This window comes from Prionailurus bengalensis, chromosome B4 (genome assembly GCF_016509475.1).
Source record: "Prionailurus bengalensis isolate Pbe53 chromosome B4, Fcat_Pben_1.1_paternal_pri, whole genome shotgun sequence".
NCBI lineage: Eukaryota > Metazoa > Chordata > Mammalia > Carnivora > Felidae > Prionailurus > Prionailurus bengalensis.
In genome coordinates, this window is record NC_057358.1 from 72100080 (window position 1) to 72127879 (window position 27800).

Below are 27800 nucleotides of genomic sequence, written 5' to 3' on the forward strand. Positions count from 1 at the left end.
GAACATCCAGGGGGAATGGTATAGTGAGAAGAAAAATAAGCCAAGAGACAAAGGCTGGGGAATGTCAATGTTAAGGGGATGGATAAAAGAAAGAAGAGTCTTGAAGGAGACTGAAAATGAGCAGTGAAGATTTGAAAACTGAAACCAAAAGAGATAATGGAGCCTTGGAAGTCAAGGGAGAGAAAGTTTCAAAAAGGAGGAATGACAGATGTTGGTTAAGAATAACTGCTGGTTATGCCCAGCAGTTTCTTTTTCCAACTGGACAGACAGCTCCAGTGCATTTCCCAGTCTGCCTTTCAGAGTGTGTATGGTCAGAATAAGAGGAGAAGCGATATAGTTCTCCTCCCATTCTGTCCCCTAAGGATTCACACAGTCCTCCACTCTTTGTTCTTCAGCTCCCAGATGCAGAGGTCCAGGGGATGAAGACGTCCCTAGGGCATGATGGAACCACAAGATGAAAGCAGCCTATGTCCCTGGATCACCACAGAGAAGGCACACAAAGATGAATATTTACATAAGCAGATCATGACATAAGCAAAAAATAAACACTTATTGGGTAATGCCATTAAGATTTAGGAGTTGGTCTCCACAGCCTATCCCACCTACCTTAATTAATATACTAACTCTGTAAATGCCTCAGATTGAAAAAAATAGTAATTTGATTATTAGTGACTTGGGCAAAAGCCTTTTCAAGGGAAGCAAAAGAAGTAGACATCAGTTTGTGCATGATTGAAGATGCATATAGAAGGTAAGAAAGTAGAGAGAGACAAGTTGAAGAAACAGGGGGAAAGCTTAAGGGAGTTAATAGGGTAAAAAAAAAGACATGAAAATATTATAAGGTAAGAGAAACGAGGCTGTAGATAAAAGTGTGTTTGATGGAGCAAAGAGAGGTGGTAAGCCCAGCACAAGCTGTGTGGGCTCTTTACCTTTTGGTAAGGAAGTGTTCCAGGCCTAAAACCAAGTGAGCAGAATTCCACATTCTTATGCAGAATGGAGCCCAAGGCTTAATTCTCACCCAGCCCTGTGTTCAGTCACTGATTTAGAGAACTCCTTGCCTAAATCCAACTATGATCTTAGCAGCATCCTGGGACTGGAACGCTGTCACATTTCCTGAAGTGAATCTTTCACACTGGATGTGAACTTGAAAGGGCTGAGAGATGGACATCATTGAGCTTATAAACATATTATAGGACTGTTTCTGTATGGGCTTACACATAAATGTTTAAATGTGTCGTAGAATTCATTCTGACATTTGCCTTCATACTTGGTCATGGGGCTATGGGGATGGCTCTAAACCTCTTAATCTGCTTAATTAGCTATTTGAAGCTCCTGATAACTTATGAAAAAGAACTTAATCGTTGAGAAAGCCTAATAGGCTCAGGCCATTTTGCTGCAGTGTTTCATTCCTTGAAGAAGCACTTTGGTCTGTGCTGAGATCTAGTCCAAAAAAAAAAAAAGTATCAACACAAAATCACATGCCTTCAGCGTCAGATGGATGAGACCTATGGGCTAGCGAGGTGTAAAGTAACAGAGTGTGAGTTAGCTATTAAAGAGGGGGCAGGGTGGAGTCAGAGGCTGCTAAGCAAAGCATGTGCGTAGAACTATTTGTATGGGTAGACCTGTTTGTCACTGGTCTGAAGAAGAAGGCTGGGGCCAGACTGTGTCTTATAGGTAGCGCACAGGATTTTGGATTTTGCCCTTGAATCAATGACATGTGTGCACAAGAAAAAAAAAAACGTAACTATATGTGGTGATGGATGTCAACTTAAACTTATTGTGGTAATCATTTTACTGTATCTATCAAATCATTATGCTATACACCTAAAACTAATACAATTCTATATGTCAATTATACCTCAATTTTAAATTGAGATATAATTTAAATTAAAATGCAATTTAAAATGCAAATGTGATCTCATATTTGCATTTCAAAGGACCACTACTGTGGTATGGAGGCTGTGCCAGGATCTGGAGAAGGTGCTGACTAGAGATGTACAAGTAATTCAGAAAAGAGATCCTGGGACTTTGGGCTGGGTTTGTGGCATGACCGTGGAGAGAAGCAGGAGAATATAGAGCCGTCTAGAAGATAACTGTAAATTTAGAGTGTGAGGAAGTCTTGTCTCCATCAGAACCAGCGTGCTTGGTTTTATCAGACTGTGGGAAATATATAGCCCATTGTGTTTCCTGATATGTTTTGAATGCCAAGAAGTTGAGCTAATTTTAGAATTTAATTGCAGTAACTCTCTTAGCCTGTATTTCTGTTATCTCCACCTTCAGTTCACTTTAGATCTTTTGTGTTTATTTTGATGGCCCTGTTATATGTGAATCCATTTAGTGCAACTCCTCCAACCCTATAAATAATAAGCAAATACAACAAGCAGGTAAATATTTTTTCTTTTAAACACACATGCTTATTCTAAGAAGTAGAATTCTGTAGTGGAATCTAAAGAAGCTTCCCTAATTCCTCTATGATCAGTTGAATTCTCCCTTGGGGCAGGAGAGTCTCTGTGCTTGGTGGAGAGAGAAACTTGTAGCCCAGGTAATATGCACTCTGGATTGCTGACCTCACTGGCACCTCTGAGCACCTACTCCAACAATCAGACATTTTTGAAGAGAAGATGTAATTGTGAGGAATTAGTTCTGTGCTCAACTGAAAGGAGGAGATTCAAGAATATCCTTGTAGCCTTCTTAGTAACCACTGGAAATCTGGCTGGTGCAGGGTTACTCAGGGAGAAATAAATTATTTCCCAAGAACCGCTAACTATGTAGAATCTCTCCACTGCTCAACACCCACTCACGACTCAGAACCTGAGGCAGATTACATCTTAATCCTTAAATTAGAGAAAAAAAAATTTTTTTAAACGCACAGGAATATGTTAAGAGGTACATTCAACCAATTCAACAATAATTACTCAATTAAATTCTATACAGTAATGTACTTTCTTAAGTATTCTCCCATTCCCTCTGCCCCGCCCCATCCCCAAATACTCTTGGGTCTTCAAAATAAATTCTAAAACTCTGGCTTACCTCTGAAAGACATTTATAAATATGTTTCAGTTTTGATCTGGCAGGACTCATGCTCTCATTGTCCTCCTTTTCCTGCACATGTCTTTTCTGGCTGGCTCTGTGGGCTTTTTGTGTATTATTTTGCCATGCCTCAGGCATTGTTCATCTCCGTGCCCTGCATGCTACCTTCAAGCTCTATTTTACTGACTCTCTTCTGTAACTGGGAGACTTCCCAGTTTCTTTCCAGGCTATTCAACTTCTTTGGCATTCCTTGCTCGTTGATCATTTCTAACCACTTTTCCACTTGTACTGCTTGGCCCAAAGTGGAATGGGAGACTACTGAATGATTTTGAGGAAATTACTCTGGATGTTGCTGAGCGGTAGTCTTTTCGACTGTCCCTCATTGTCTCAGTGTCCCCACAGCCACAGGTGCCCCTCATTCATATTGAAATCCTACAGTTTTCTGGTTTGCCCTCAATCACTGCTTTGGACAAAAGGGAGGACACACATCCACATCGCACTGTGAATTTTGTCCTGTTCCCCAATGTTTACAACCAAAATAGTCCCTTCACACGAACATTAAGTGGTTTTTTTTTTTTGCATTTACTGCCAAAAGTATGAAGTACACACAGAGAAGTTAATCCCTTATGAAACTGCTCTAAGGCTATGAACCCAGACTCTCTGAACCAAATTTAGACGTGTCAGCCTCCTTGCTTTAAAGTGTCATTTCTCTGGTGAGGATTTGTCTCGTGTAAAATGTAATAAGCATTTTAGGCAAATAAAATTAACCCCCAGAGGTTTTTTTTTTTCTTTCCTAGCCCCTCTGTTCTCCATTGAGTTTCCCAGCTTTGATTTATCTGGAAAGTAGAGTAATATTACAAAGCTTCTGAAGTAAGCATTGCTTGACAACCGACCATTTAAATTGCGTGGTGTAACTCTCAAGTGACCTCCCCTTATGTCACTCAAATATTCTCCCTCGTTTTCAGGCTCATGCATATATTTCACTCTCCCCATCATTTCATCTACACATCTTCCCCAGCCCCAATCCAACACCTCTGGTCCAACTACACTTCTTTCTTTTAACCTAAGCACAACCAACCTCAGGAGCTTCCTGAGTGAAATCTGAAACTGGCCCCCAGAACAAGAAGGGCAAGGAGAAACCTAAGAAAGAGACCACTCCATATAGGGCAGTGGCAGATTGGATAAGCCAAGGCATACCATACGAGATTTCTCTCAGGTGGCCACAAGACCAGTAGATCTCTGCATCCATCCACCAAATTTTAAAAGTTTATATAGAGTCTTTAACTGGGTTCAGTCATGTTATACTATCCAGATATTCTCAATACATTGATCTCTGAAGGCCATGTCCTTGAAAAAACCTTCCACAATGGGAACAGTGGGGAGAGTATATACTCCAAGCACAGGGGGTGGGGGTGGGTGGGGGTGAGGAGCCTCTGATTGCCCATGCCCAGTGTTTAGTTCTATGGTCAACTGGCAATCATGCACATTCAGTTACCTCCTCCAGAACACCAACTCATGACTGGCTCTTATAGTCTTACATACCTTCCTCTTCCATGGTGTGTCTTGAGCAGTCAGCAGGTTTCACTAACATGGAAGTGAGTTGTCTGGTGGCTATCTGGCTGCACTGGATAACCATTGTAGCTCTCTGTGGTAACTGTAGGCCAATATCACAACATCAGTAGAGGCACATGCAAGAGAAAACACGGATCATGATAAGGATTCCCAAATTAAGTAACATTTTTTTTTCCACCAAGAGTCCCATGATCCAAACCATTGATTGCTAAGTCCCTTAGGCTATGGGTTGGATCACTCAAGGAGTTCACTTGTATTCTCATATGATTTAATAAAGATGACACATTAGTATACTCATCAGGTATGGACACACAGCACTTTGTTTGGATAATGGCATAGGTGCCTATTACAAGGCATTAGTAATGTCTAAGGCCATTCTATTTTAGAAGACAGTTTTTCTCATTAAAAACATTTCAGTGTTCAGTTAAGGACAGGCTTTGTTAGCCATCATTAAAGGTTTGCTGGGTGAATTTGATAAGGGCTTCTATACGTGCTATAATTACTCCTGGCCAATGGAGGAAATAAAGATGGTGGCCAAATGATTGTACTGGTGGAAAACAGGAATTCATGGACTGGTGGACTTTCAAGTTATAAGGGTGTTCACATCATCTTTAGTTGTGGTAGCATCATTACTAGGGTAAGATAGTGGTTGATTTCTTGACACTTTAGGTATGTTATACTTTTGGGGTGAATTTGCCCCTGACTAGCTGACTTTTAGCTGCAGGTTGCTGATAATATTTGGTTGACTTGCAAAAGTGCATTCACTAAGAGGAGTTATTGTTTTTCTATTGAATAAGGTTAAAACTGATTCAGGTGGCTACTTGTTCCCATGGCTATAGAATAGTCACTTTAGATAAAGCTTGTGGGTGGAAACTTTAAATTCTCAATTTTCCCTTTTTCTCATTCATCCAGAGCTCTAGAAGAGACAATCAAAGATTTTCTAGATCTTACCACAGTTGTTGATTCTATTTAAAGCTATGGTTTATAGAGATAGGATTTTTAGATGGAGCATTAGTGTGATATTATCCTGTGTTTGTCTGGAATCATTTTAGTCATCTGTCAAGATGGTGATTATGCAGAAATATTTAAGACTCTGGACAACAGACATCAGATATCTATGAGACAAGTAAATATAAATAGAAGTATTTAAGAAGACATCAGAAGATTCTTTAGAACTAGGTCTGATTGAGTAAACAATTCCCAAAAATTTCCTATGACCATCTTAAATAGCTAGGTGCCCTTTTTTTTTTTAAATTTCAGTGTAGTTAATATATAGTGTTATATTATTTACAGGTATATAATATAGTGATTCAACAATTCTATGCATTAGTCAATGCTCATCATGGTTAGTATACTCTTAATATCCATTCTCCCACTCACCTTCCCTCTGGTAATCATCAGTTTGTTCTTTATAGTTAAGTCTGTTTTTTGGATTCTCTCTCTCTCTTTTTTTCTGCTTTTTTTTGTTTTGTCTCTTAAATCATATGGTATTTGTCTTTCTCTAACTGACTTATTTCACTTAGTATTATATTCTCTAGATCCATCCATGTTGTTGGAAATGGCAAGATTTCATTCTTTTTTATGGCTGAGTAATATTCCAGTGTGTGTGTGTGTGTGTGTGTGTGTGTGTGTGTGTGAGAGAGAGAGAGAGAGAGAGAGAGAGAGGGAGAGAGAGAGAGGGAGAGAGAGAGAAAGAGGGAGGGAGACAAAGAGAGAGAGAATATGTGTGTGTATACTACATCTTCTTTATCCACTCATCTATTGATGGAAATTTGGGCTGCTTCCATATTTTGGCTATTGTAAATAATGCTGCAATAAACACAGGGATGCATGTACCCTTTGAATTAATGTTCTTGTATTTTTTGGGTAAAAACCCAGTAGTGTGATTCATGGATCATAAGTTAGTTCTATTTTTAACTTTTTGAGGAACCTCCATACTGTTTTCCACAATGGCTGCACCAGTTCACATTCTCGACAGTGCAAGGGGATTCCTTTTTCTCCACCTCCTTGCCATAACCTGTCATTTCTGTTGTTGATTTTAGCCATTCTGATGAGTCATCATCTTCCTGACGACGTGTGATGTTGAGCATCTTTTCATGTGTCTGTTGGCCATCCATAAGTCTTCTTTGGAAAAATGCCTAATGATGTTTTCTGCCTATTTTTAAATTGGATTTTTTTTTTGGTGTAGAGTTATTGAAGTTCTTTCTCTATTTTATTGGATATATCATTTGCAAATATCTTCTCCCATTCAGTAGGTTGTCTTTTAATTTTGTTGACTATTTCCTTTTCTGTGCAGAAGCTTTTTATTTTGATGTGGTCCTAATAGTTTATTTTGTTTTTGTTTCCCTTACCTCAGGGTCCAATCTAGAAAAAAGTTGCTATGGATGATGTCAAAAAAAGGTATTGCCTGTGCTGTTTTCTAGGAATTTTGTGGCTTCAGGTCTCACATTTGGATCTTTAATACATTTTGAATTTGTTTTTGTGTATGGTTTAAGAAAGTGGTGCAGTTTCTTTCTTTTGTGTGTTGTCCAGTTTTCCCAACATCAGTTGTTGAAGAAACAGTCCTTTTCCCACTGGATATTCTTTCCTGCTTTGTTTAAGATTAATTGACCATATAGTGTGGGTTTATTTCTGGGGTTTCTGTTTTGTTCCATTGATCCATGTGTCATTTTTATGCCAGTACCATACTGTCTTGATGACTATAGCTTTGTAATATAACTTGTGGTGCCTCCAGCTTTGTTTTCCTTTTTGTTTTTTTTTAAAGTTAGTTAGTTAGTTTGTTTGTTTGTTTATTATGAGAGAGACGGGTGGGGCGAGCATAGGTCAGAGAGAAATGGAGAGAGAGAGAGAGAATGAATCCCAAGCAGGCTCCACACCACCAATGCAGAGCCCGACGTGGGGCTTGAATTCATGAATGATGAGATCATGACCTGAGCCAAAATCAAGAGTCAGATGCTTAATTGACTGAGCCACTCAGGCGCCCCGTTTTTCTTTTTCAAGATTGCTTTTGCTATTTGAGGTCTTTGTCATTCCATACAAATTTTAGGATAGCTTGTTCTAGTTCTGTGAAAAATGCCGTTGGTATTTTGATAGGGATTGCATTAAATGTGAGATGGATTTGGGTAGTATAGACATTTTGACAATATTTGTTCTTCCAATCCATAAGCATGAAATATCTTTCCATTTCTTTGTGTCAGCTTCAGTTTCTTTCATCAGTGTTTTATAATTTTCAGAGTACAGGTCTTTCACCCCTTTGATTAGTTTTATACCTAGGTGTCCTATTTTTGATGCAGTTGTACATGGGATTATTTTCTTAATCTCTCCTGCTGCTTCATTTTTGATGTATATAAATGCATTTCTGTACTTTGATTTTGTATTCTGTAACTTTACTGAGTTAATTTATGGGTTCTAGTAGTTTTTTGGTAGAGTCTTCTGGGTTTTCTACATAGAGTAACATGTCATCTGCAAATAGTGAACATTTTACTTCTTCTTTACTGATTTGGATGTCTTTTATTCTTTTTGCTGTCAGATTGCTGTGGCTAGGACTTCCAGTACTATGTTAAACAAAAGTGGTAAGATTTGACATCCTTGTCCTGTTCCTGACCTTAGAGGAAAAGCTCTCAGCTTTTCCCATTAAGGATGATGTTAGCTGTGGGTTTTTCATATATGGCCTTTATTATGTTGAGGTATGTTCCCTCCAAACATACTTTGTTGAGAGTTTTTATAATGAATGGATGTTGTCAAATGCTTTTTCTACATATACTGAAATGATCATGTGGTTCTTATCTTTTACATTACATATGTGCCATATCATGTTGATTGATTTGTGAATATTGAAACATCATTGTATCCTAAGAATAAATCCCATTTGACCATAATAAATGATCTTTTTAATGTATTGTCGTTGTGGTTTGCTGATATTTCCTTGAGGGTTTCTGCACCTATGTTCAACAGAGATGTTGGCCTATAGTTCTCTTTTTCTTTTTGTAGTATCTTTACCTGGCTTTGGTATCAGGGTAATTCTGGCCTCATAGAATGAATTTGGAAGTTTTCCTTCCTCTTCTATTTTTTAGAATAGTTTGAGAAGAAGAGGTATTAACTCTTTTTTAAATGTCTGATAGAATTCACCTGTTAAGCCATCTGGTTCTGGGCTTTTTGTTTGTTGGGAGTTTTTTGATTATTGACTCAGTTTCCTTGCTGGTAATTGGTCTGCTCAAATTTCCTATTTCTTTCTACTTCATTGTTGGGAGGTTCTATGTTTCTATGAATTTGTCCATTTTTTCTAGTTTGACCAATTTGCTGGCATATAATTTTTCATAATCTCTCATAATCCTTTGTATTTCTGTGGTGTTGGTTGTTATTTCTCCTTTTACACTGTGATTTTGTTTATTTGAGTTCTCTCTCTCTAAATATTTATCAATTTTGTTGATCTTTTCAAAGAACTAGCTCCTGGTTTCATTGAGTTTCTCTATCATTTATTTCTGTTCTCATCCATATTATTTCCTTCCATCTACTGGTTTTGGATTTTGTTTGTTGTTCTTTTTCTAGGTCCTGTAGGTGTAAGGTTAGGTTGTTTATTGGAGATTTTTCTTGCTTCTTGAGGTAGGCCTGTATTTCTATAAACTTCCCTCCTAGGACCACTTTTGCTGCATTCCAAAGATCTTGGACCATTGTGTTTTCATTTTCATTTGTCTCCATGTATTTTTTTATTTCCTCTTTGATTTCTTGGTAGACTCATACATTATTTAATAGTATGCTATGTCACCTCCCTGTATTTGTTCTGTTTCCACATTTTTTTCTTGCGGTTGATTGCTAGTTTTACAGCTTTGTGTTGAGAAAAGATGCATGGTGTGACTTCAATCTTTTTAATTTGTTAAGATTTGTTTTAGGGCCTAATATGTGATCTGTTTTGGAGAATATTCCATGTGCACTTGAAAAGAATGTGTATTCTGCTGTTTTAGGATAGAATGATCTGAATATATCTGTTAAGTCCATCTGTTCCAATATGCCATTGAGGTCATCATTTCCTTATAGATTTTCTGTTTGGATGATCTGTTCATTGATGTAGGTGGGGTGTTAAAGTTCCCTACTACTAATGTGCTACTATCAGTTCCTTTATGCTGGTTATTAACTGTTTTATGTATTTGGGCGATTCTGTTTTAGGTGCATACATATTTAGAGTTGTTATATCTTCATGTTGTTTGTCCCCCTTTGTGATTATATAATGTTCTTGTTTGTCTCTTGTTACAGTCTTTGTTATAAAGTCTACTTTGTCAGATATAAGTATTGCCAACCCAGCTTTATTTTCATAGCCATTTGCATGGTAGATGTTTCTCCATCCCCTCACTTTCAATCTGCAGGTGTCATAGGTCTGAAATGAGTCTCTTGTATGCAGCATATAGATGGGTCTTGTTTTTTATCCATTCTGTCACCCTGTATCTTTTGATTGGAGTGTTTAGTCCATTTACAGTCAAAGTAATTACTGATGGATGTGTATCTTTTGCCATTCTATGCCATCTTATTGCCATTCTATTACTTGTTTTATGGTTATTGTTGTAATTCTTCTCTATTCATTTCTTTCCTTGTTTTCTTGTCTCACCATAAGCTGCCTTTTTTAGTGATATACTTGGATTCCTTTCTCTCTCTTTTTTTGCATATCTTTTACTAGTTTTTGATTTGTGGTTACCATTAGGTTTGTATATAATGTCTTCTGCATATAGCAGTCTATATTAAGTTGTTGGTCATGTAAGTTTGAACACATTGTTTACTCCTCCCCCCTCGTGCCCCCCCCCCCCATTTTAGATAGATGGTGGGAGTCCCTTGGCTGATTTTGCCTTTGTGCTTCCTACATTTCTTGTTCTCACATATGGTCTTTCCTTTCCACTCAGAGTCCCCTTTAACATATCTTGTAGGGATGGTTAGTGGTTGTGAATTCTTTTAACCTTTGTTTGTCTGGGAAACTCTTTATCTCTTCTATTATGAAAGATAGCCTTGCTGGATAGAGTATTCTTGGATGCAGATTTTTCCCTTTTGGCAATTTGAATATATCATGCCACTCCCTTCTGGCCTGCAAAGTTTCTGCAGAAAAATCTGATGATAGCCTATGGAGTTTCCCTTTTATGAAACTGTTTTGTTTTTTCTTTGTGCTTTTAAAATTCAATCTGTATCAGTACTTTTCATCAGTTAGTTACTATGTGTCTTGGTATAGACCTCCTTGGGTTGATTTTGTTGGGGGCTCTGTGGCTCCTGGATCTAAATTTCTGTTTCCTTCCCCAGATTTGGAGAGTTTTCAGCTATTATTTTTTCCAATAGATTTTCTGCCTCCTTTGCTATCCCTTCTCCTTCTAGGATCCCTGTAATGCAAATGTTAGTATACTTGATGAGTTGCTGAGTTCCCTAAGTCTATCCTCATTTTGCATATTTTTTTTTCCTCTCTCACCTGCTCAGCTTGACTCTTTTCCATTACTCTGTCGTCTGGGTCACGATTCATTCTACTTCCTGTAGTCTGCTATTTATTTCATCTAGCATGCTTTTAATTTCATTTATTGTGTTCTTCATCTCTGGTTCTTTTTTATCTCTTTGTTAAGGGTCTCACTGATGCCCTCCACTCTTTTCTCAAGTCTAGTGAGTATATTTATGACCATTACTTTAAATTCTCTATCAGGCATCTTACTTATCTTTGTTTCGCTTAGGTCTCTTGCTATGGTTTTGCCCTGTTTTTTTCATTTGGGACATATTCCTCTGTCTCTTTCTGTGTGTTATGAAAGTCAGCCACTTCTGCTTTTGAAAACAGTGGCCTTATGAAGAAGAGGTCCTGTAGTGACCTTGAATGGAGTGTCTCTTGGTTACCAGAAGCTGGCAGTTTAGGATGTCTCCTATGTGTGTTATTTGCACTCTGCTGTTGGGGCTGATCTGCTTTTTCCTTCAGTCCTGTCAGCTGCAATGGCTCTCTTTGACTGTTCTGGGCAGGGTTTGGTCCCTGCGATGATAGCGGACTAGGCTAGAGCTGCCTTGGGCTTGAATTGAGTTAGACCAGGTATTTGCCAGAGACACAGTAGCACCATACCACAAGGTGCTTTCCCTGTGTTGTCCTGAGAAGCTTTCGTTGGTGGGCAGGGCCTATAACAGACCAGCTGTCTGACCTCAGCCCACTGCCGGGGCCACAGTCTGACTAGTGTGTGTGGTTGCCTTTCCCTCTCCTTATGGCAGAAGTCACTTTGGAGTGACTGTCAGAGATGCTTGCATACTGCCAGGATTGTGGCCCTGGTTTGAATGGGCTCTGGCCAAGACTGTAGTGGAGGGTGCAATCCCAAAAAGCATGTGAGGTTCGGATGCACAGTTTTAGCAAGGTTTGCATGTTGGTCCTCCACCAGAAGGTTAGCCATACTGCTAGGACCAACGTTACATAAAGTGTGCTGGCAGGGAGACAGTGCTGGCATGGCTCATACTAGTTTTCTGTGTGGAGGGAACCCATAGCACCAGGACTGAGGCAGGCTGGCTGGAGAAGACAGATTTGCCATAGCCATACAGGTAGGGTGTAAGAAAGTTAGGTAATGAATTATGTGCTATGTTGATTCCTGCAGATGACCATGTATTTATGCTGGGACCTGGGGAGGGAAATGGTACCTGCTAGCTCCTTTGTTTCTGCAGGAGTCTTCCAGAAGATCTCTGTCTCTCCAGGACACATTCTGAGATTAGTAAATAACTCCCTCTCTATGCCCCCAGGCCTTTTCCAAACTGTTGCTTCTGTCCTGTATTTCTAGGGGCTGTTATTTGTGTTGTCTTTTTAAGGGTGGTAGTTCAGTTTCCTTCTTGCTCTCCTGGCTCTCCCAGAGCCAAGCATGCTGATTTTTAAAATTATAGGCTTTAAGTCCCACTGGTTATAAAAACTCATGAAATTTGTCCTATACCTATTGTTTTGTTTGTCATATGAACTTTGCTTCTGTTATATTAGTTTTTTATGTATTGCAATTTTGAATTGTGTAATCATTTCTAATGGAGTTGTATCTTGTAGAAATCTGCTATCATCTGACTTTCATGGGTATTACTCTAGAGATGCTTTGTGGCTACTTCTGCCAATTTTCCCTCATCTGCCAAGATGAGGTCTTGGGAAGATGCAAATTGAAGAATTGAAACTGAAACCCAAGCTATGTATTTTAAAAGAATAATGCCATATTGTATCCTGTAATTTCTAGTTGTTTTATATCAGTAGGTTTTGTTTTTATTTTACAGGTCTATTTCAGAGTTATTGTGGCTTCAATTCCAGATCACACATAAAAGTGAGTGTCACAATAAAATGAGTCAAATGAATTTTTTTGGTTTTAAGTGCATATAAAAGTCACATGTATACTATGCTGTGTCTATGGTGTATAATAGCATTATGTCTGAAAAATGTACGTACCTTAACTTAAAAATACTTTGTTGCTAAAAATGCTAACAATAATCCTAGCTTTCAGTGAATTATTGCTTTTAGTGGTGGAGGGTATTGCTTCAGTGTTGATGGTTGACCGATTAAGATAGTGTTTGTTGAAGGTTGACATGACTGTGGCAATTTCTTAAAATTAGATGTCAGTCTCTTGCTGTTTCTACCACCTCACCTCTGCACCCACCTACAAAAAGGGACTAGACACTGAGGAACGACAAGTACAAGGCCAGAGGTGAGTGCATACTCAGTTTTTAAGAATAGTAAGGAGGCCAGTGTGGATGCAGCATGGATATTTGGGAATTTAATGGAAATGTTATTGGGAGATAACCTGGAACCAGGTCATTTACAGTTTAATAGGTCATCAGAAAGGCTTTCAGTTTTTTTTGTTTTTTTTTTAAACGTTTATTTATTTTTGAGACAGAGACAGAGCATGAACGGGGGAGGGGCAGAGAGAGAGGGAGACACAGAATTGGAAGCAGGCTCCAGGCTCTGAGCCATCAGCCCAGAGCCCAATGGGGGGCTCGAACTCACGGTCTGTGAGATCATGACCTGAGCTGAAGTCGGACGCTTAACCGACTGAGCCACCCAGGCGCCCCAGAAAGGCTTTCAGTTTTATTCTAAGTGTGATGTGCAATGACCTAATGAAAGGTCAAAACAAGGAAATTACATGATTTGGTTTATATTATGGAATAGTCACTCCAGCCTCCAAGGAGGGAGTTGGAAGAGAAATGAAGTGGTCCATATGAGGAATCACAGTGGCATGGCCTAGGGTTGAGGTAATAGTGGCAATAAAAAGTGGTCATATTTGGGGACTACTTTGAATTTAGCTCTTACATTTGCTGATGGATTAGGAGTCAGGGATTACTCCTTTTAGTTTTATCTAAGTTGCATGAGATGCTACGAGGTGCTATGAAATCACTTTGGTGTGTTAGTTTGGGATGCCTATTAGACATACAGGTAAGGATGTTGCTTAGGGCATTAGATACAGGAGTCTGGAGTTCAAGGGAGAATTGAAGCTCAATATATACATTTGGAAATCATCAATATGTAAGTGGTATTTAAAACAATATAATTGGGTTAGATCATCCAGGGCAGTGCTTTCTAATCTTTCTTATGTCATGACTACATAAAAAATTATAATAGCTGTATACTTGAAGAGGCAAACAGACAAAGTTGTGTGAAGCTAGAGGTGATGACCAGGAACCTCCAGGAATCACATCTCAGAAACGTTTATAACCTGTGTGCTCACACTGGTTAGGACAGTAGTCAAAAAGCATGCCATGGTAACTTCAACACTTAGAGGTCACAGAGTAGGAGAGTATTTAGCAAGAGACTGATAAGAACTTGCAGGTGGTAAGAGAAAATTAGTACCATGTGGCATTCCAGAAGCCAAGTAAAGAAAGTGATTCGAAAAGGAAAGAGAATCGGGGCGCCTGGGTGGCGCAGTCGGTTAAGCGTCCGACTTCAGCCAGGTCACGATCTCGCGGTCCGTGAGTTCGAGCCCCGCGTCGGGCTCTGGGCTGATGGCTCAGAGCCTGGAGCCTGTTTCCGATTCTGTGTCTCCCTCTCTCTCTGCCCCTCCCCCGTTCATGCTCTGTCTCTCTCTGTCGCAAAAATAAATAAACGTTGGAAAAAAAAATTAAAAAAAAAAAAAAAGAAAAGGAAGGAGAATCAACTCGTCCACTGCTGCAGTTAGGTTGAGTAAGAGGGGGATCAAGAATTGACTATTACCTGTTTTAGAGATGAATGAACTGAGGCTCAGAGAGATTTCCCAAGGCTGGGGATGGGTCTGAGAATCTACATTTTAAATAAGATTCCAGGTGATGAAGATGCTGCTAGTTCCTGGATCACATTGACTATTAAGGCTTCTAGACCAAACTCTTTTGCCTAATTCTTTTCTTTAATTCTTAAATAGAAAATATATATTTTAAATGTCTATTTATTTTGAGGCAGAGAGAGAGAATGAGCAGGGGAGGGGGAGAGAGAGAGAGGGAGACAGAGAATCCCAAGCAGGCTCCGCACCATCTGTGGAGCCCGACATAGAGCTTGAACTCACCAACTGTGAGATCATGACCTGAGCTGAGATCAAGAGTTGGACGCTTAACTGACTGAGCCACCCAAGTGCTCCTGTAGGAAATACTTTCTTAAATAAAATGGGTTATTAGATAGGGCAAATTGAGATTTTCAAGGACCTTAACAATTATTATTTTAGTCTAGTCATGAAAATGAAAGCCTGATTAGAATGGGTTCAAAGGATATCAGAAGTGAAGAGAGGGTGGCAGTGCATTTAAGGAAATCTCTTGAAGAGTTTGACTCTAAAGGGGAGAAGAGTAATAGAACAGTATTTGAACGGAAATGTGTGAGGGATTTTTCATTTTCTAAGGGAGCTATTATAGCATGCTCCTGGACTTAAAAATAACCCAATGTTGAGGCACCTGGGTGGCTCAGTTGGTTAAGCGTCCAACTTTGACTCGGGTCATGATCTCACGGCTAGTGGCTTCAAGCCCCATGTTGGGCTCTGGGCTGACAGCTCAAAGCCTGGAACCTGCTTCGGATTCTGTTTCTCTCTTTCTGCCCTTCCCCGGCTTGCAGTCCGTCTTTCTCTCTCAAAAATAAATAAACATTAAAAAATTAAAAAACCCAATGTGAAGGAAAACATGATATTTCAGGAAAAAGAAGGGATTCGGTCCCAGAGTAAGTGAGAAGGTATTCATCTGCACAATTGGGTTACTTCAGTCCATGTACAGCCAGGTTATTTGGCTTTATATAGGGGAGTGAATAATTCATCTTTTTTAGCAGGTAGAATGGCAGAGACCATGAGTACAGACATAAATTGGTTAGTAGATTTGTTGGTGGCAAAATGTTAAGTGGAGGAGGGACAGTAAAGCAGTTTCTAGACTGCGAAGGCTCTGTAAGACCAAAAAATAAAGAAAGCAACTCTATACCATTTACACAGAGTTTTATTCAGGGTAACTTACTGATAGGGGTTGGGCAGATGATAACCCATGTCATTATGCAGCTATTCTCTGCAGTCTAGGCCTTAATCCACAGCTTTTATAGAGTGAGAGACATTGTGGTGTAGTCAAAGGATATATATCTTAAGTAGTGCCTTCTGTGAAGATACAACAAAAAGAGATAACTGCAGGGCACCTGGGTGGCTCAGTTGGTTAAGCGTCCGACTTTGGCTCAGATCATGATCTCACGGTTTGTGAGTTCAAGCCCTGCATCAGGCTCTGTGCTGACAGCTCAGAGCCTGGAGCCTGCTTTGGATTCTGTCTCCTTCTCTCTCTGCCCCTCTCCACTTGTGCTCTAGCTCTCTGCCTGTCAAAAATAAATAAATGTAAAAAAAATTTTTTTAACAAAAGAGAAAACTACAGGCCAGTATCCCTGAGATACAAAAATCCTCAAAAAAATATTAGCAAACCTCATACAACAATACATTATAAAGATCATTCACTATATTCGGGTGGGATTTATTCCAGGGATGCATAGATGGTTCACTATTCACAAATCAATGTCATACACTATGTCAGTAAAACAAAACAAAACAAAATCATATGATCATCTCAATAGATGTAGAATAAGCATTTGACAGAATTCAACATCCAGTCATGATAAAAAAAAAACTCTCAACAAAGTGGAGTTAGAGGAAGCATAGCTTGACATAATAAAAGCCGTATATGAAAAGTCCACAGCAAACATCAGACTCAGTGGTGAAAAGCTGAGATCTTTTCCCGTAAGGTCAGGAACAAGACAGTGATATCCACTCTCACCACTTTTATCCAACAAAGTACTGGAACTTGTAGCCACAGCATTCAGACAAGAAAAATAAATAAGAGGTATCCATAGTGATATTTGTCACTATTTGTGGATCACATGATGTTGTACATAGAAAACCCTGAAACTGCAGCAAAAAGAAAAAAAAAACTACTAGAAGTAATAAATTCAGTAAAGTGGCAGTATACAAAATTTATACCCAGAAATTGGTAGTGTTTCTATACACAGAAAGAGAAATTTTAAAAAACTCCATTTACAATTATACCAAAAATAATAAAATACCTAGGAATAAGTTTAACCAAAGAGGTAAAAGACCTGTACTCCAACTATGAAACACTGATGAAAGAAATTGAAGATGATACAAATGGAGACATATTCTATGATTTTTGATTAGAAAAGTTAATGTCAAAATGTCCATATTACCCAAAGCAATCTATAGAGTCAATGAAATTCCTATCAAAACACCAACTGCATGTTTCAAAAGCTAGAACGAACAATACTAAAATTTATATGGAACCACAGAAGACCCTGAATGGCCAAAGCAATTTTCAGAAAAAAGAACAAAGCTGAATGTATTATAAAACCAGATTTCAATATATACTACAAAGATATAGTAATCAAAACAGTGTGGTACTGGCACAAAAATAGACACAAAGATCGACAGAACAGAACAGAGATGCCAGAAATAAACCCATGATTATATAGTCAATTAATCTATTGACAAAAGAAGCAAGAATCTACAATGAGTAGAAGATAGTCTTTTCAATAAATGGTGGTGGGACAACTGGACAGCTACCTGTAAAAGAATGAAACTAAAGCACTTTCTTACATCATACACAAAAATAAACTCCAAATAGATTAACGATTCAAATGTGAGACCTGAAACAATAAAAATCCTAGAAGAGAGCATAGGCAGTAATTTCTATCACATTGGCATAGGAACATTAGTCTAGATATGTTTCCTAAGGCAAGGCAAACAAAAGCAAAAATAAACTGTTGAGACTACATCAAAATGAAAAGTTTTGCAAAAAGATACCTGGCTGAACAGGAAAAGATATTTGCAAAAGACATATCCAGTAAGGGGTTAATATCCAAAATGTATAAAAAACTTCTACAATTCAACACAAACCACCCCCCTAAATAATCCAATTTAAAAATGGGCAGAAGACATGAACAGACATTTCTCCAAAGAAGACACATGACCAACAGACGCATGAAAAGATGCTCAACATCACTCATCATCAGTGAAATGCAAGTGAAAACCACAATGAGATATCACATCAAACCTGTCAGAATGGCTCAAATAAAAAACACAAACAATTGTTGGCGAGGATGTAGAGATGAACCTTCATGCAGTGTTGGTGGGGATGCAAACTGTTGGAGCCTCTGTAGGAAATATTATGGAGGTTCCTCAAAATATTTAAAATAGAATTACTATAGGATCCAGTAATTCCACTACTGGGTATTTACCCTAAAAAAATGAAAATGCAATTTGAAAAGATATGCACTCGTGTGTTTATTGCAGCATTATTTACATAGCCAGGATAAGGAAGCAACTCAAGTGTGCATTGATAGATGAATGGATAAAGAAGATGTGTGTTGTGTGTGTGTGTGTGTGTGTGTGTGTGTGTGTGTGTCCACAATGGAATATTACTCATCCATAAAAATGAGTGAAATCCTGCCATTTGCAACAACATGGATGGATCTGGAGGGTGTAATGCTAAGTGAAATAAGTCAGAAAAAGACAAATACCACATGTTTTCACTCTTAGGGAATTTAAAAAAACAAAAGAAATGAACAAAGAAAGACAAACTGAAAAACAGACTCTTAAAGAGAACAAACGTGGTTGGCAGAGGGGGAGGCAGATGGGGGAACGTTTGAAATAGGTCAAGGACAATTAAGAGTATACTTATGGGGTGTCTGGGTTGCTCGGTCAGTTAAGTGTCCGACTTCAGCTCAGGTCATGATCTCACAGTTCATGAGTTCAAGCCCCATGTCAGGCTCTGTGCTGACAGCTCAGAGCCTGGAGCCTGCTTCAGATTCTATGTCTCCCTCTCTCTCTGCCCCTCCCCCATTTGTACTCCCTCTCTCTCTGACTCTTTTTTTCTCAAAAATAAAAGAAAGATTAAAAAATATTTTAACAAAGAGTACACTTATTTTGATGAGCACTGAGTAACATATAGAATATTCAATCACTATATTATATACATGAAACTAATATAACCCTGCATGTTAATTATATTGGAATTAAGATAAATTAATAAATAAAGATTAAAATAATAAGAAAAATTTTCACACAGCAAAGGAACGAAAAAACAACCTACTAAATGGGAGAAGATATTTGCAAATGACAGATCAAATAAGGGATTAATATGCAAAATATTTAAAGAACTTTACGACTCAACACCAAAAAAAGAATCTGATTAAAAAATGCACAGAAGACCTGAATAGAGATTTTTCCAAAGAAGACATACAGATGGCCACAGACACATGAAAGATGCTCAACGTGGCTAACCATCAGAGAAATGCATATCAAAACCATAATGAGTTATCAACCTACACCAGTTAGAATGGCTACAGTGAAATTGACAAGAAACAGTAAGTGTGTGAGGATGTGGAGAAAAAGGAACCCATGGGCACTATTGGTAGGAATGTAAATTAGAACAGCCACTGTGGAAAACAGTATGGAGGTTCCTCAAAACAATAGAAATAACATCCAGTAATTCTAGTATTGGGTATTTACCAAAGATACATGAGGGTGTCTGGGTGACTCAGTTGGTTAAGCATCCGACTCTTGATTTTGGCTCAGGTCATAATTTCACGGTTTCTGAGATCAGTCCCACATCAGCTCTGCACTGACAGCATAGAGCCTTCTTGGAATTCTCTTTCTCTCTCTGCCCTTCCCCCTACTTGTGCAAGCATGCTCTTTCTTTCAAAGTAAATAAATTTTTAAAAAAGGTATATCCACCCTATGTTTACATTACATACGGCATTATTTACAATAGCCAAGATAGGAAGTAACCTAAGTGTCCATCTATAGATAAATGGGTAAGGAAAATGTGGTATATATATGTGTATACACAATGGAATGTTACACCACCATAAGAAAAGATCAGAATGAGCCACTTGTGACAACATGACTGGACCTAGAGGGTATTATGCTAAGTGAGATAAGTCAGACTGAGAAAGACAAATACCATATGATTCTACTTATAAATGGAATCTAAAAAAAATGAATAAACAAACAAAAAGCAGAATCAGAACTGTAAGTACAAAGAACAAACTGGTGGTTGTCAGAAGGGAGGGGGTGGGAGGTTGGGCAAAATGGGTGAAGGGGAGAGGAAGATACAGGTTTCTAGTTATGGAATGAATAAGTCACAGGAATAAAATGCTCAGCATAAAGAATACAGTAGATACTGTAATAGTGATGTAATGGGACAGATGGTAGCTATACTTGTGGTGAACATAGCATAATGTATAAACTTGGAAAATCACTAAGTTGTACACCTGAAACTAATGTAACATGGTGTTTCAACTACACTCAAAAAATTTTTAATTAAAAATAAAGTGGTGCCATCTGTGCACTAGAGGGATTCTCAGAAAAAGCCTTTCTGCATTGCAGTCAAGACATGGGTTAACCTCCAAGGATACTGGAACACGTAGTCCTGAGTGAGGTAGGTCATTATGCAAACATGAGCAAGAGGAAGGGCCAAAGATGGAGTCAGTATTGTCAGCACTCCTAAGGAAAATAAGAGAGTTCTTAACTGTTTACTGTTCCATTTAGTACAGTAAATAAAAATATCCACTGTGTGTGAGTGGCACAGGAGTTCTTTTTATGTTCAAAGAGAAAGGAAACTATTTTTTTTTTAAGATTCTCAAAGAATTGAGGAAGTGAATTGGCTAGGTAAGTGTTGGAGTTCTGACTTAAGATTTGTGGTCATAAATTTTAACTTGTATGGTTGTGTAGTTGTGAGTTTAGCTCCAGCAGGAGCATGCACAGAGCAGACAGAGTTGTACCTAAGTATGGTTGGGTTTTACCAGTGAGTACAACAGGGGGACAGAGGGGCAAGAAGTTGAGGTTAGGTGGAAGGGAGTGATTATAATGGTTAGCCATGGAATCTAAGTGGGGTAAAAAGACATGTAAGTACACAGGGTAAATGATAACTGAAAAAGTTGGTAGGATCAATAAATTAAAAATCCCCATGGGATCAAAGGATTGTTAAATTCAGAGTGTTTGAGGATCGGAGTTAAAATATAGGAGGTGGTACTCTATAGAGAGCTGCATGCTTGCTATTGAAGGTGTCATGGACTGAATGTGTCCCCTTCAAATTCGTATGTGGTGGTATCAGGAGATGGGGTTTTGGAAGGTAATTAGGTCATAAGAGTGGAGCCGTCTGAATGGCATAAGTATACCTACAAGAAGAGACTCGAGGGGTGCCTAGGTGGCTCAGTCAGTTAAATGTCCAACTTCAGCTCAGGTCATGCTCTCACGGTTCATGAGTTTGAGCCCCACGTTGGGCTCTGTGCTGGCAGTTGAATGCCTGGAGCCTGCTTCAGGTTCTGTATCTCCCTCTCTCTCTTCACCTCCCCCACTCATGCTCTGTCTCTCTTTCTCTCTCTCAAAAGTAAACATTAAAAATAATAAAAAAAAAAAGAAGAGACTTGAGAGATGATTTTTCTCTCAGCCATGTAGGATATGAGAAAATGGCTGCAAACCAGGGAGAGTGCCCTCATCAACCACCTGATATACCAGTGCCTTGATCTTGGATTTCCCAACTTCTTGAACTGTGAGAAACAAATGTTTGCTGTTTAAGCCACCCAGTCCATGATACTATGTTATAGAAACCCAAACTGACTAAGATGGCAGGGGCGGGGTGGGGGTGGGGGTCTTAGTTTTGTGAGGGTGGGAGGGCATTGGGTGTTGTGTTTTTTTATTTTGTCTTTCTGGTAATGACAAGTTCTATGGACATAGGTTCCTGGGTGTAGTGAAAGAATAAGGTCATAGTAGAGGACAAGGTCAGGGATGAACCGAAGTTTCAGGGTGTGGGATGAAGCAGTCATGTGGAAACAGAGATGACCAACACTGATGACAAGTCACTGAGTCACATGCAGTCATCTGAAAAGCAGTAAGAGATATGCTAAAACCTTCAGTGAATACAGACAGGTGACTAGAAAGATTGTAGATGCTTACAGTGTGGTGGAACAAAGGGTGATAACCCAATGTAATTCTTCAAAAGGCAAGGATGTTTTTTAGAGCTAAGAACAGCTGTTGGGAGACAAAAGGGAGTAAAGGGACAACTATTCCACTTCCAGGCCCAGGCGGTTCTGCTGCCTTTACCTCATTTTCCCTAATGCCAGACAAGCCTGGCCAGTGCCTTTTGGAGATAAACAGCATAGGACCGTGAATAGTCATTTTTGATTTGTGAACCATCAAAGTATCCACACAAGAAGTGAAAATAAAATACCACCCAAGTTGGGCTGGAAACTGGAGAAGATTAGCATCTACATGTTCCTTTTTTTAATATGCAAAATACAATTGCAGAGTATGGAAGTCAAAAGACTCTGGTCTCATAATAATGATTAGAGCCAAAAGTAGCTTAATTTCACAAAGTTACTTTGTTTACCGATTCTAAATACATATTCACACATATACAAACATGCTTATAAAAACTAATTTTTGTTTATATAATTAAAACTACTTTAAAATTTTTTAAATCCATTAACTATATCTGCTCTTATTACCACAGTTGATAAATAGGTATAATTATTCTATTATAATGGTATGCATAGAATATTTAATGTAGTGAAGTGAAAATATGATGATTTCACAGTTTTACAACTTTTTCCCTACATAAGCATATTTTACTGTTTTAACTTTGCTGAAAAGATTTATTTTAAGATGTACCCATTTTATTTTTAAATGTGCCCTTGTATTTTGTGTTTCTTTTTCTGCTTAGTGATACTTAATCTTCTTATTATAAACCTTTTATGTGATTTGTATGCATATTACTGCTTTTCAAAGTTGATGAGCTGTTCTCACATTCTTTCAAACACACATAATAGATTGATTTTTAAATTCCCAAATGTTATAAATAATTACTTCTAAAAGAATTCTATGTGAAATCAAAACTTTTCTGTGGAAAACAGATGAATTTTAGTTTATTTAAACTTCTCGATGATTGTCAATGAATTGCTGTGAGTACTGTAATAGAATACAACAGAGACGTTGAGGGTGGCACTGAGAGTCTGTAATACCCAGATCATTTTATGGGTTCTGGAGAAATAGTTAAGTTACAGTTAAAATTCATTGCTTTTACAGAGTTAAAAGCTTGAGAAAGCTTGGACATTCAGAGCGTGGTCTCCGGAGTCAGGCTGCCTGGGTGCAAATCCCAGCTTTACCACTTACAAGAAACGCGACCTTGGGGCGCCTGGGTGGCTCAGTTGGTCAAGCATCTGACTTCAGCTCAGGTCATGATCTCATGGTTTGTGGGTTCGAGCGCCACATCTGGCTCTATGCTGACAGCTGGGCACTGCTTCAGATTCTGTATCTTCCTGTCTTTCTGCCCCTCCCCTGCTCACACTGTCTCTCTTTCAAAAATAAATAAACATTAAAAAATATTAAAAAAAAAAAAAGAAATGTGACCTTGAGTGAGTTACTTAAGCTGTCTATGGCAGGCACTATTATTGCCCCTTATACAAAAACTGTCTCTACCCATTCTCCTCTGCCCTTTTCTTGTTGACAGAGCATTCACACTCCTACAAAGGCTAGAACACCAACTATTCCCCTAGCTTCCCTTAAAGTTAGGTAGTAGTCTGTGATCCAGTCCTGTCCAATGGGATGTGAAAAAAGTCTGTCAGGGATATTCTAGGATAGGTTTTCCTTCCCGTTAAATAGAGAATGGAAGGCAACGCCATTCTTTTTCGGCCAATATTGTTCTGTCTCTCTGATGTCTGAAGCTGTGGCAGCCAAGTTGTGAACTATGAAAGGACAAGCCAGAGGGCCAACCTGAGGGGGACAAAGCAGAAAGAGCTTGGGTCTTTGATGACATCCCTAAGCCACTGGGCAAACCCAGGGAGGTTTTGTTAGAGTTCCGTCCTGTTAGATAAGAAAATGTCCTCATTATTTAATCCATATCTAACTGGACGTACTGTTACTTGCTCATAAGAGTATCTTGATATATTCTCCAATTCAGTGTGGGATAGATACAATGACAGCAAATACCTTGTCTTGTTTTTTATCTCAAGAGAAAGTTTTCAACATTGCATGATGACATCTATAAGGTTTTTCAGAAACCCTTTATCAGTAAAACCATTTCTAGTTTACTAAAAATGTTCTTTAAATTATAAATGCAGGCTGAATTTTTCTTCATTTGTTTAAATTATCATATGATTTTCCTCCTTTATTTTGTTAATGTGACAAACATTCAATTATTTGCAAATTGAATTCCTGGAAACCCAACTTGTTTGTGATGTAATTAGTCTGTTACCCGTTTTGGATATTGCTGAATTTGGTTTGCTCTTTTCACCCATATTTTAAATAAGATTGACCTTTAGTTTTCCTTTCTCACAATGCCATTGTCAGATTTTGGACTGAAGATATGCTGGCTTGATTAAGTGATTTCATAAAAGTCTTTTTCAGTTTTCTGGAAGAAGTTTGCAAGAGTAGAAATATTTCTTCTTTAAATATATTTTAGAACTTGATAGTTAAACCATGTGGGCCTGGAGTATTCTTCGTAGGAAAGTATTTAATTATAAGTTATTTTTAATAACTAAGAATATTCGGGTTTTCTATTTCTTCTTGTGTCAATATTGAATCAAATATATTTTTCCAAGAATGTATTTCACTTCATTCATTAATATATCGGTATAAAATTATCTGTAACATTACTATCTTTTTAATATATGCATGTTTTGCAAACATGTAACCTTTTTGATTCTTCACATATTATTTATGTCTTTATTTTTTCTTAATCAGTCTCTTTGCTTTTTATTTCATTCATTTCTGCTTTTATATTCATTATTTTCCACTATTTACTTTCTTTTTAAAAAAAATTTTTTTAACATTTATTTATTTTTGAGAGACAGAGACAGAGTGTGAGTGGGGGAAGGACAGAGAGAGAGGGGAAGACACAGAACCCGAAGCAGACTCTAGGCTCTGAGCTGTCAGCACAGAGCCCAATGCAGGGCTCAAACCCACGAAGATCATGACCTGAGCTGAAGTTGGTCACTTAACCGACTGAGCCACCCAAGTGCCCCTACTTTCTTTTTTTTTTTTTTTTAAGTCTATTTATTTATTTTGAGAGAAAGATCATGAGCAGGGGAGGGGAAGAAAGAGAGGGAGAGAGAGAGAATCCCAAGTGGGCTCCTCACTAAGAGTGAGGCTCAAACTCACAAAACTGTTAGATCATGACCTGAGCTTAAACTAAGAGTCTGTCACTTAACTGACTGAGCCACCCAGGCACCCCTTTTATAATTGTTTCATCTACCTGCAAAAAGGAACCTTTTCCATCCTTTTACCTTTAGCCTTCCTGAATATATAGCATACATGCTTTGGATGTGTCTCTTATAAAGATATAAAATTAGATTTTTTTTTTAAATTTTTTTTTTCAACGTTTATTTATCTTTAGGACAAAGAGAGACAGAGCATGAACGGGGGAGGGGCAGAGAGAGAGGGAGACACAGAATCGGAAACAGGCTCCAGGCTCCGAGCCATCAGCCCAGAGCCTGACACGGGGCTCGAACTCACGGACCGCGAGATCGTGACCTGGCTGAAGTCGGACGCTCAACCGACTGCGCCACCCAGGCGCCCCTAAAATTAGATATTTTAATCCAATCTGATAATCCTCTCTTTAATTGGAGTATTTAATCTATTAATATTCAATGCAAATGTTGATTTACTTGCATTAAAATATATCATTTTACTCAGCTTTTTATTTGTCCCATGTCTTTTACATTCCTTTTTATCCTTTCTCCTTTCTTCCCTTCTTTTAGATCAATTGTTTTTCTATTTCATATTTTCCTTAGTCAGCTTCGAAATTAGTTATATGCTGTTTTATTATTCTGTAGTAATTATCCAGAGATTTCAACATGCATACTTGATTTATCAAAGTAATCTTTTTTTTTAAGTTTATTTATTTATTTTGAGAGAGAGCACACGAGCAGGGCAGGGGTAGAGAGAGAGAATCCAAAGCAAACCCCATGCTGTCAGCATAGAGCAAAACATGGGACTTAGATCTCACAAACCATAAGATCATGACCTGAGCTAAAATCAAGAGTCAGACACTTAACCAACTGAGCCACCCAGGTGCCACTATCAAAGTAAGCTTAGTTGATGCTTTTACTCTCTTCTGAGGTGATGAAAGGACCTTGGAATACTTGGACACTATTAACTCTCCTCCCAACTTACATGCTATTATTGTCATATATTTCAAGTCCTCTATATTTTTTAAACTACATAAGTCATAATAATTGTTGTTTATAATTATTTATAATTGTAAATACATAAATATTTATAAATACATAATAATTTATGTTTACTGAAATTTTTACCATTTCTTTTATTCATCTTCCCATTCTTACTCTCTGAATTTCTATTTATTATCACTTTCCTTCTTCCAGAAAAATATATTTCAGGTTTTATTTACTATGGATCTTCTGGTAGAAAATTCTCACCATTTTTGTTTAATTCATCTTTATTATGGAAGGATATTTTGATTGGGTATAAAGAATTCTAGATTGGTGCATCCGTTCATATTATTGCTTTCAGGCTTTCATTGTTTCTGTTGAGAGAGCATCTCTCAGACTGCTCTTTCTTCAATGTAATCTCTTCTTCCCCTAGATGTTTTTCCTCTTTTTAATTGTTATTCTTCAGTTTTACTATAATGGATTCAGATGTGCATATCATTTTATTTGTCCTGAATCCAATCATATAGTTTCTTAAACCCGTGATTTGTTGTCTTTTAGCAGTTTTTGAAAAAAAGTCACCCTTTATCTCTTCAAATATTGATTCTTCCCATTTCTGTGTTATGTCTTCCTGGCACTCCAATTAAATGTGGATTAGGCCTTTATATTCTTTCTTCTGTGTTTTTTGCATTTATCTCTTCACATTTTGCTTAGATCTTCATCTGAAGTTTAGATATTTTCTTCCAAGCTCTTTCAGTTCACCAATTCTCTCTTCATTTGTGTGTAAATTACTGTTAATCCACCCACTGATTTCTTAATTTTGGTTGTATTTTTTACTTGCAAAATTTATGTTTGGATAAGGGGTTTTTGGAGGAGGCAAATGTGCTGTTATTTTTTGTAGTTTCCAACTCATGAGCTAAATTATTTTATTTTATTTTATTTTTTATTTCCTTGAACTTAGCGAGCAGGTTATTTTAAAACCAGTGTCTTATTAATTTAATATCTAGTGGTCTTACGGTTCTGTGTTTATCGTCTGTTGTCTCTACTGATTGTCTTTATGCTGACTAATCTCCTTATATGCCACATTATTACTGACTGTGTACCACATATTGTATATAAAAATTTGTGAAATGCCAATAATCCTATATATTTTTCCAATCAATGATTTTACCACAGGCCACATGGAGAGTTTATCCAAATCCTAAACATTTACAGATTAAAATAGATATTTAGGTATATCTAAAAGGGAAATTGCTGAATATAAAAATTAAAGCTGGAGTACGCTGTCTCTTTTTTTTCTTATGTTTTTTTTAAATAGTTTAAGTTTCTGCTAATCATGTCAAACTCTCATTTTTTTTTCTTAACTATTCCCCATAATTGAGTCAGCATGTATCATTTCAATTATTTCAGTTGTATATGACAGAGAAATCGAAAATAGCTCAAGACTAGAATTTACTAGAAAGTTACCAAAGACTCAGGATCCTTCCAGTTCATAGCTCTGCCATCTACAGAATGTGATTCTAATACTCAAGGTCCATATGGCTGCTAGAGCTTCAACATCACATCTATATTCCAGGGAGACACAATATTTTTGTTT